This window comes from Oncorhynchus mykiss, chromosome 30 (genome assembly GCF_057628025.1).
Source record: "Oncorhynchus mykiss isolate SJ-2025 chromosome 30, ASM5762802v1, whole genome shotgun sequence".
NCBI classification, from domain to species: Eukaryota; Metazoa; Chordata; class Actinopteri; order Salmoniformes; family Salmonidae; genus Oncorhynchus; species Oncorhynchus mykiss.
This window is the reverse complement of record NC_143051.1, coordinates 14,564,579-14,575,726: the sequence shown is the minus strand read 5'-3', so window position 1 is coordinate 14,575,726 and position 11,148 is coordinate 14,564,579. Positions and strand designations below refer to the sequence as shown.

At 47.3% G+C, this 11,148-nt stretch overlaps 1 protein-coding gene across 5 annotated transcripts in view; it reads left to right on the top strand.

Annotated features, from left to right (window-relative positions):
• The first annotated feature begins 107 nt into the window (after positions 1–107).
• The window catches only part of LOC110489383 (protein PALS2), a 52,824-nt gene continuing 41,783 nt past the window's right edge, over positions 108–11,148 (top strand). For 2 of the 5 annotated variants that reach the window (XM_036971056.2, XM_090227597.1), the window contains exon 1: positions 108–212. The gene's annotated coding sequence lies outside the window, so the exon portion shown is untranslated. The remainder of the gene's footprint in view (positions 213–11,148) is intronic. The other 3 variants (XM_036971055.2, XM_036971054.2, XM_090227596.1) reach the window with 2 other exon arrangements.

The window sequence follows — 11,148 nt, the reverse complement described above, 5'->3', positions numbered from 1 at the left end:
CACTGTATCCCATCGTTGGACGTGGGGGATGGACCTCCCGATAGATCTCGGCTATGATTCGTCCATTTCTGGTATAGGTCATCAGTAGGGGCGCGGTCTAATGATTTGATTGGCATCGTGTATACACGTCTAGTAAGCAGTGGGACCAGGACAGCTGAGGGGGGTTTGAATTTCCAACTGGGACAGCCACCAATTTACACACACGATTACCGGTAAGTCAGAATGGGCGATTGAAGTTAATTCTACAGAGAAACTATATGTGAAAGGAAAAGGGGACTTTATGGTCTCCAAGATGGATTTAGAACCTAAGGAAGAAGTCAAACCCTGTGTGCTGTCCGTGATGCGTGTGTGGCTGTGGGACCTTTATTTTGAATGGTTTACTGCTTGTCCAATGTGATGGCCTTGCTCATACGCTGAGTGCTTGTTTTCGAATCGGATTCTGTTGACTATGGGAAAGGCCTAAACTATGATGACAATACTCTCCAAACGTGCAGGCTACAATGCCTTGGATGGTTAACAAAAATGGCCGCATGTGTGTGATGAGTTTAATTTTATTTGGTAACAATTGACAGCAAAAACGGACCCATAATTTGGAACGCGTGTGGATCACTCGTCGGCCCATTCATTATTTCCTGGGTATCAGTCTATTTCTTATTGCGGTAAAGGGATCTGCGCCTGAATTTATCGCGCCGCTGATAGGATGTGCGCGCGCGAGGAAGTGTCAGGCAGCAGGAATCCCCACTATCCCAGAAGCACCGCACCAGCAGAGAACAGGGAAGTGGTGTAGAATGTTCCAAGGCCCCGACACGATTTGATAGGCTAGAGTGAAAATACCATTGTTTGTTGAACAACTACCGGGTTTTATTTATTTGCGCTGAGCTGGTGAATGGACGTGGATCGGGTCTGGTATAGCTGTAGCAGCGTCTAGTCCGAAGGCAGAGGGCAGCAGACGCATGCTATTGATTTTGCCTTCAGATTTGTCTGAGTAGAGTGTAGAATGCCGTCTAATGTCACTACTTAGATGAACTCTTAATCCTGACCATCTGAATTTGATAATCTTAGTAATTATAAAAGGTTTAGATGGATTTTTTTCGTCCTTTTTGGTTATGGTGACGCTGGGTTGGCTTTATTCCCAGAGCCTCTTGCGTACTTTTCTGGCTGGGCTTAGAAGTGGAGGTGATTAGGGGGGAAACCCCTGTAAATATGCAAGGGTGGATCCTTGGGGGTGGAATTGAGGCTAATCTTAGGGCAAAAGAGGGTGCAACTCAATATTAGGAAGGTGTTCCTAATGTTTTGTACACTGTGCATATCTGCAGTAATAGTGGAATGAAAGTGTAGTGTTTCACAGTATTACTTATTACAATCCCAATGTTGTGATTGGCTTTGATATTCGCATATTGGTTTCTCTCACCGGAGCATGAACATGTGAAAACTGTCTGACTTTGACTGTGCTATCTAGTAGAAATCGCGCTAGATTTCCAGTCACAAAGTCAGAACAGTTTCAGTTTATGATTTAACAAGCACTGAATAGTGTAGGGAATCATTATTCCATCTTCGCTGTGAAATAGATGTTCAATACCCAATAATATAGTATTTACAGCTGTTTGAAGCTGGTGGACCTTTCGGTTTTGGTTCACGCTTCAAACAGATGTAAAAACGATACATATTTTTAAGATATGCCATAGCAATTTTAGATCGTACAATAATTCCCTACACTATTATTGTTTTCTCGCATAAACTGAAATTGAGCGAAAAGTGTAGAATTTTAGCAACCCAGGAAATGACAGTGATTTCCACTAGATAGCACAGCCACAAATTCAGAACATTTTGACAACAGATGCCCTCCAGCAGGAGAAATCAGTTGGCGAATATCACAGCCAATCACAACACTGGCTGGTAAGTAATACTGTGAAACACTATCATTCCACTATGAGCACCAGATATATTATTGACATTTTCTGAAATGACATTGCACATCCACCTTTAACATCATGGAGCTACTCCAATTCATCAGGGCATCTACAAGGTGTGGAAAGCATTCCACAGGGTTGCTGGCCCATGCTGACTCCAATGCTTCCCACAGTTGTGTCAAGTTGGTAGGATGTCCGTTGGGAGGTGGACCATTCTTGATACACACGGGAAAATGTTGAGTGTGAAAAACCCAGCAGCGTTGCAGTTCTTCACACACTCAAACAAGTGTGCCTGGCACCTACTATGATACCCTGTTCAAAGGCACTTAAATATTTTCTCTTGCCCATTTACCCTCTGAATGGCACACATACACAATCCATGTCTCAGTTGTCTCAAGGCCTAAAAATCCTTCTTTAACCTGTCTCCTCCTCTTTGTCTACACTGATTGATGTGGATTTAACAAGTGACAATAAGGGATGATAGCTTTCACCTGGAGTCACCTGGCCAGTCTATGTCATGGAAAGAGCAGGTGTCCTTAATGTTTTGTACACTATGGATATTATTATGTGTTATGGATATTTTCTGAAATTACAATGCAAAAATACAAATAAATCCTGTGTTGCACCTTTAATGTAGGCTTAGGTCACTGTTGAAATGAATGCATCCTTCTTTCCTTCCTTGGGTGATATTGCCTATAACATAACTGGATTGGTGGAAAGCTAGTCAAGGAAGGAATGAGGGTTGGAATCAGCCCATTTTAATATGACAACCCTTATTCCGTGCACGAAAGCGGAGTATTTGGATTTGTACTGGCTTGCGTACATTCTTGATTTTGTTTAGTTTATTTGCTTACTGCACTGCTGCATACATTAAAGGAGGAAAGCAGCAGTCTCCTGCTGTTCCTGATAATGAATGTGACGATCGTTTGAAGAAGTAGACCAAGGTGCAGCGTCCATGATCGTTAATACTCAGGACACCAAACAAAAACAACAAAAGGAATAACGACCGTCACGTTCTGCCGGCTTCACAGAGCGAACAAAAAACAAGATCCCATAACGTAGGTGGGAAAACAGGCTACCTAAGTATGATTCCCAATCAGAGACAACGATAGACAGTTGCTTTTGATTGGGAACCACACTCCGCCAAAACCAAAGAAATACAAAACATAGAATGCCCACCCCACATCACACCTTGACCTCACCAAATAGAGAAATAAAACGTCTCTCTAAGGTCAGGGTGTGACAGTACCCCCCCCCAAAGGCGTGGACTCCCGGCCGCAAACCTGAACCTATAGGGGAGGGTCCGAGTGGGCATCTACCCTTGGCGGCGGCTCCAGTTCGTGGTGTAGCCCCCGACTCCGCCTCTGGCTCCCCCCACCTCGGTGGCGCCTCTGGTGCGAGGACCCTCATCGTCGGCCTCGGACTGGGGACCCTCGCCGCAGGCCACGGACTGGGGACCCTCGCCGTAGGCCCCGGACTGGGGACTGTCGCCGGAGGCTCTGGACAGAGGACCGTCGCCGGAGGCTCCGGACTAAGGACCATTGCTGGAGGCTCCGGACTGGGGACCGTCGCTGGAGGCCCCGGACTGGGGACTGTCGCCGGAGGCTCCGGACAGAGGAACGTCGCCAGAGGCTCCGGACTAAGGACCGTTGCTGGAGGCTCCGGACTGGGGACCGTCGCTCGCGGCTCCAGTCTGGAGACCCTCGCTGCAGGCTCCGTGCCATGGATCCTTACTGCAGGCTCCGGGCCATGGATCATCACTGGAGGCTTCGTGCCATGGATCATCACTGGAGGCTTCGTGCCATGGATCATCACTGGAGGCTTCGTGCCATGGCTCTTCCTATCATTGTGAAGCTGAATTCACCAAGCGTTGGATTGGTCTGCCTCTGCCTCTGATTGGGAACCACACTCGGCCAAAACCAAAGAAATATAAAACATAGAATGCCCACCCCACATCACACCCTGACCTCACCAAATAGAGAAATAAAACGTCTCTCTAAGGTCAGGGCGTGACAATGAATCACCCAAGCAGAGCCAGAGAGACCAACCACTATGGCCAGTGGTGGAAAAAGTACCCAATTTTAATACTTGAGTTAAAGTAAAGATACCTTAATAGAAAATGACTCAAGTAACAGTTAAAGTCACCCAGTAAAATAATTGAGTAAAAGTCAAGAAGTATTTGGTTTTAGATATACTTAACTATCAAAAGTTTAAAAAAAAAATGTTTAAGGATTGCCAGCGGCACACTCAAATGCTCAGAAATAATTTATAAACAAAGCATTTGTGTTAAGTGAGGCTGGCGAAAGAGAGTAGTTGTTAGAGGAGAGAGAGGCTGGAGGAAGACAGTAGTTGGTAGAGGAGAGAGGCTGGAGGATGACAGCAGTTGGTAGAGGAGAGAGGCTGGAGGATGACATCAGTTGGTAGAGGAGAGAGGCTGGAGGATGACAGCAGTTGGAAGAGGAGAGAGGCTGGAGGATGACAGTAGTTGGTAGAGGAGAGAGGCTGGAGGATGACAGCAGTTGGTAGAGGAGAGAGGCTGGAGGATGACAGTAGTTGGTAGAGGAGAGAGGCTAGAGGATGACAGTAGTTGGTAGAGGAGAGAGGCTAGAGGATGACAGTAGTTGGTAGAGGAGAGAGGATGGAGGATGACAGCAGATGGTAGAGGAGAGAGGCTAGAGGATGACAGTAGTTGGTAGAGGAGAGAGGATGGAGGATGACAGCAGTTGGTAGAGGAGAGAGGATGGAGGATGACAGCAGTTGGTAGAGGAGAGAGGCTGGAGAAACACAGTAGTTGTAGAGGAGAGAAACTGGAGGATGACAGCAGTTGGTAGAGGAGAGAGGCTGGAGGATGACAGTAGTTGATAGAGGAAAGAGGCTGGAGGATGACAGCAGTTGGTAGAGGAGAGAGGCTGGAGGAAGACAGTAGTTGGCAGAGGAAAGAGGCTAGAGGATGACAGCAGTTGGTAGAGGAGAGAGGCTGGAGGATGACAGCAGTTGGTAGAGGAGAGAGGCTGGAGGATGACAGCAGTTGGTAGAGGAGAGAGGCTGGAGGATGACAGCAGTTGGTAGAGGAGAGAGGCTGGAGGATGACAGTAGTTGGTAGAGGAGAGAGGCTGGAGGATGACAGCAGTTGGTAGAGGAGAGAGACTGGAGGAAGACAGTTGTTGGTAGAGGAGAGAGGCTGGAGGATGACAGCAGTTGATAGAGGAGAGAGGCTGGAGGAAGACAGTGTCATGTGACACGATGAGTTACTGTATATCATGAGATTTGGGCTGCCGAGTGGTGCAGCGTCTAAGGCACTGCATTTCAGTGCTAGAGGCGTCACTACATACTCAGGTTTGATTCCAGGCTGTATAAAAACAGCCGTGATTGTGGATTCCCATCGGGCGGTGCACAATTTGCCCAGCATTGTCCGAGTTAAGGTTAGGCCGGCATAAGCCGTCATTGTAAATTTGAATTTGTTCTTAACTGTCTTGCCTAGTTAAATGAAGGTTAAATAAAAAATAACATTTTACTGGCAATGCAAGCAGATCACTGGATATTACAATCCTACTTCCTGGGCACAGTTTTTAATGAGCAGTACGTTAATTTCAGCGCCCTCCTTCATATCGGCCTTCACTCCATTGAATCCACTCAATCCGTCCGTCACTTTAGTTCTAATTGGCCCATTATAGCAGAGAGAAAGATAGAATGAGAGCAAGAGCGAGGCTTACTGGCCGGTTTCATTACGTAATGCAGATTACAATAAGGCCCTGCACGCTGATTGGGAGTGAAAGATATCCCCTGGAAGAATGTTAATGGCAGCAAAGCCACTAGGGCAATTCTTCCTCCTCATCGAATCATCCACACCACTGGGCCCCTCCAGGGTCTGTCTCTCTACGGCCAAGGTAAAGGAGGACAGGAGGGAGGGAAGGAAAGGAAAGCATGGAGAGAGAGAACACTTAATGTGGAGAAGTGGAGAAAAAAGAGAGGAGGAAGGGAAGCTGAGAGAGAGAGAGAGAGAGAGAGGAAGAGAGAGCACAAAGAGGTGGACGAGAGTGGAAGGAGAGAGAGGACAAAATAAGTTGACAAGAGAGGAAGGAGAGAGGAAGGAGAGAGAGGACAAAGAGGTGGACGGGAGAGGAAGGAGAGAGGAAGGAGAGAGAGGACAAAGAGGTGGATGAGAGAGGGAGAGAGAGAGAGGAAGGAGAGAGAACAAAATAAGTGGACAAGAGAGGAAGGAGAGAGGAAGGAGAGAGAGGTATGAGAGAGGAAGGAGAGAGAGGAAGGAGAGAGAACAAAATACGTGGACAAGAGAGGAAGGAGAGAGGAAGGAGAGAGAGGTATGAGAGAGGAAGGAGAGAGAGGAAGGAGAGAGAACAAAATAAGTGGACAAGAGAGGAAGGAGAGAGGAAGGAGAGAGAGGAATGAGAGAGGAAGGAGAGAGAGGTATGAGAGAGGAAGGAGAGAGAGGAAGGCGAGAGAACAAAATAAGTGGACAAGAGAGTAAGGAGAGAGGAAGGAGAGAGAGGAATGAGAGAGGGAGAGAGAGAGGAAGGAGAGAGAACAAAATAAGTGGACAAGAGAGGAAGGAGAGAGGAAGGAGAGAGAGGACAAAGAGGTGGACGAGAGAGGGAGAGAGAGAGGAAGGAGAGAGAACAAAATAAGTGGACCAGAGAGGAAGGAGAGAGGAAGGAGAGAGAGGAATGAGAGAGGAACGAGAGAGAGGAAGGAGAGAGAACAAAATAAGTGGACAAGAGAGGAAGGAGAGAGGAAGGAGAGAGAGGACAAAGAGGTGGACGAGAGAGGAAGGAGAGAGGAAGGAGAGAGAGGTATGAGAGAGGAAGGAGAGAGAGGAAGGAGAGAGAGGAAGGAGAGAGAGGAAGGAGAGAGAACAAAATAAGTGGACAAGAGAGGAAGGAGAGAGAGGAAGGAGAGAGAACAAAATAAGTGGACAAGAGAGGAAGGAGAGAGGAAGGAGAGAGAGGAATGAGAGAGGAAAGAGAGAGGAAGGAGAGAGAACAAAATAAGTGGACAAGAGAGGAAGGAGAGAGGAAGGAGAGAGGAAGGAGAGAGAGGAAGGAGAGAGAACAAAATAAGTGGACAAGAGGGGAAGGGGAGAGGAAGGAGAGAGAGGACAAAGAGGTGGACGAGAGAGGGAGAGAGAGAGGAAGGAGAGAGAACAAAATAAGTGGACAAGAGAGGAAGGAGAGAGAGGACAAAGAGGTGGACGAGAGAGGGAGAGAGAGAGGAAGGAGAGAGAACAAAATAAGTGGACAAGAGAGGAAGGAGAGAGGAAGGAGAGAGAGGAAGGAGAGAGGAAGGAGAGAGAGGAAGGAGAGAGAACAAAATAAGTGGACAAGAGAGGAAGGAGAGAGGAAGGAGAGAGAGGACAAAGAGGTGGACGGGAGAGGAAGGAGAGAGGAAGGAGAGAGAGGACAAAGAGGTGGATGAGAGAGGGAGAGAGAGAGGAAGGAGAGAGAACAAAATAAGTGAACAAGAGAGGAAGGAGAGAGGAAGGAGAGAGAGGTATGAGAGAGGAAGGAGAGAGAGGAAGGAGAGAGAACAAAATAAGTGGACAAGAGAGGAAGGAGAGAGGAAGGAGAGAGAAAGGAGAGAGAGGAAGGAGAGAGAACAAAATAAGTGGACAAGAGAGGAAGGAGAGAGGAAGTAGAGAGAGGAATGAGAGAGGAAGGAGAGAGAGGAATGAGAGAGAGGTATGAGAGAGGAAGGAGAGAGAGGAAGGAGAGAGAGGAAGGCGAGAGAACAAAATAAGTGGACAAGAGAGGAAGGAGAGAGGAAGGAGAGAGAGGACAAAGAGGTGGACGAGAGAGGGAGACAGAGAGGAAGGAGAGAGAACAAAAAAAGTGGACCAGAGAGGAAGGAGAGAGGAAGGAGAGAGAGGAATGAGAGAGGGAGAGAGAGAGGAAGGAGAGAGAACAAAATAAGTGGACAAGAGAGGAAGGAGAGAGGAAGGAGAGAGAAGACAAAATAAGTGGACAAGAGAGGAAGGAGAGAGGAAGGAGAGAGAGGACAAAGAGGTGGACGAGAGAGGGAGAGAGAGAGGAAGGAGAGAGAACAAAATAAGTGGACCAGAGAGGAAGGAGAGAGGAAGGAGAGAGAGGAATGAGAGAGGGAGAGAGGAAGGAGAGAGAACAAAATAAGTGGACAAGAGAGGAAGGAGAGAGAAGACAGAATAAGTGGACAAGAGAGGAAGGAGAGAGGAAGGAGAGAGAGGACAAAGAGGTGGACGAGAGAGGGAGAGAGAGAGGAAGGAGAGAGAACAAAATAAGTGGACCAGAGAGGAAGGAGAGAGGAAGGAGAGAGAGGAATGAGAGAGGAAAGAGAGAGGAAGGAGAGAGAACAAAATAAGTGGACAAGAGAGGAAGGAGAGAGGAAGGAGAGAGAAGACAAAATAAGTGGACAAGAGAGGAAGGAGAGAGGAAGGAGAGAGAGGACAAAGAGGTGGACGAGAGAGGGAGAGAGAGAGGAAGGAGAGAGAACAAAATAAGTGGACAAGAGAGGAAGGAGAGAGGAAGGAGAGAGAGGTATGAGAGAGGAAGGAGAGAGAGGAATGAGAGAGGAAGGAGAGAGAGGTATGAGAGAGGAAGGAGAGAGAGGAAGGCGAGAGAACAAAATAAGTGGACAAGAGAGGAAGGAGAGAGGAAGGAGAGAGAGGACAAAGAGGTGGATGAGAGAGGGAGACATAGAGGAAGGAGAGAGAACAAAAAAATTGGACCAGAGAGGAAGGAGAGGGGAAGGAGAGAGAGGAAAGAGAGAGGAAGGAGAGAGAGGAAGGAGAGAGAACAAAATAAGTGGACAAGAGAGGAAGGAGAGAGGAAGGAGAGAGAAGACAAAATAAGTGGACAAGAGAGGAAGGAGAGAAGAAGGAGAGAGAGGACAAAGAGGTGGACGAGAGAGGGAGAGAGAGAGGAAGGAGAGAGAACAAAATAAGTGGACAAGAGAGGAAGGAGAGAGGAAGGAGAGAGAGGTATGAGAGAGGAAGGAGAGAGAGGAAGGAGAGAGAACAAAATAAGTGGACAAGAGAGGAAGGAGAGAGGAAGGAGAGAGAGGACAAAGAGGTGGACGAGAGAGGAAGGAGAGAGGAAGGAGAGAGAGGACAAAGAGGTGGACGAGAGAGGGAGAGAGAGAGGAAGGAGAGAGAACAAAATAAGTGGACAAGAGAGGAAGGAGAGAGGAAGGAGAGAAAGGTATGAGAGAGGAAGGAGAGAGAGGAAGGAGAGAGAACAAAATAAGTGGACAAGAGAGGAATGAGAGAGGAAGAAGAGAGGAAGGAGAGAGAGGAATGAGAGAGGAAGGAGAGAGAGGAAGGAGAGAGAGGAATGAGAGAGAGGAATGAGAGAGAGGAATGAGAGAGGAGAGAGGAATGAGAGAGGAAGGAGAGAGAGGAAGGAGAGAGAACAAAATAAGTGGATAAGAGAGGAAGGAGAGAGACGACTAAAGATGAGGACAAGAGGAAAGGGCATAGAGTAAGCTCTTAGAAGAGGAGAGGAGACGAGATGAGGAGAGAGCACACTAAGGTCTTAAGAGAGGAGAGGAAAGGGGTGAACTCACACAGAGAGCAGACACAGGAGAGAGAGAAGCTGTTCAGTACTTAAAGGACCTTGATGGAGACAAGAGAGGGGGTGCACACACCTGAGAAGTAGAGAATAAGAGCGAGATCACACTTTTGGGACTTAAAAGACGTGAGGATGAGAGAAAAGGGGCCCTGAAGGAGAGAAGAGCAAGGAGAGAGGCAGCTGCATACACACACATACAAAATCCATCCTTTTGAGCCCAGAGAGTACACAAAGCTGTATCAGAGAGTACACAAAGCTGTATCAGAGAGTACACAAAGCTGTATCAGAGAGTACACAAAGCTGTATCAGAGAGTACACAAAGCAGTATCAGGGAGATACAAAGATGGCTGGTCAGGGACGGGTGTGAACCAACAACCAACCAGAGCCCTCCCCTTGCCCCTGGTTGCCATGCAACCAGATGATGGACAGCTCGTGATGGAGGGATTATGAAGGATCAGAGTGTCTGTTTTTGTGTAAACCGCCACAGCAGATCATCTCTGTGTTATGCATTCAGGAGTGTGTGTGTGTGTGTGTCCACACGGTATTAAAAGCACAGAGAATCATTCAAAAATAGCACTTTTTGTGACCTCTGGTGACCCCTATGAGAGGAGAAATACTAGACTGTGAGATCTAAATCCTATAAATGTTACAAACTGATCTCCATTGAAGTGTTTTGATTCTCAGTTTCTGTGAATGCTCTATTCATTTAGGTCATCAAATGAAACACACACACACGCACACACACACACACACACACACACACACACACACACACTGCATCTTAAGGCAACATCCATTCATCTACGCACAAACAAACACATAAACAAGTGAGAGGGACTTTTTTCTCTCCATCTCCCAGGCACAAGGAAGCAGAGAGGACTGAGTAATAGCCGTCACTCTGGGTTTCTCTCAGTCAATTGAGAATCACAAAGGAGGCCAGTAACCCGGATTGCCTTGGAGCCACAATGTCCTCCCGAGCAGGGCTGGCTGCTAGGACTCCTGGGGTAGCGCGGGGCAATTAGTCAACTTTGCTGCAACATCGCTACAATAGCCTGTACACTCAGAGACTGTGTTATTCAATTCTATCAGAGCTTGCTCTGGACAGTGGGGTATGCCACGTGTGTTGGTTGGTGTGTGTTGTGGAGAGAGGAGGATTTGGTTGAGGGGCTGCTAGTTTAGCCAATCTCTAATGACTCCTCTACAACCATCCCAACCCTAAACCACCCCCACCCCCCACACACACACACTCACACCGAGCAGCCGCTGCCACAAGCCCCAGGTCAGACTGTGTGCCTCTAGATAAGAGGATTACTGCCAGAAACAAGATGGCCATCTTGAAGATTAATAATAATATTCATTAGAACAACAACAACCATCCCATTTATCCAATCATCAGTATATTGATTTCTGTCATTTAACAGATGCTCTTATCCAGAGTGACTTTTAATCATACTTCACTACAATCTCAAATATAATTTAACCAAAAATGTCCTGTCATTTGATGCTGATTGTTTGTTTTGGACACATAATTACATCCTGACCACAGCTTATCACAACACCCAGCACACACACACACACACACAGCTTATCACAACCCCCAGCACACACAGCTTATCACAACCCCCAGCACACACACACACAGCTTATCACAACCCCCAGCACACACAGCTTATCACAAC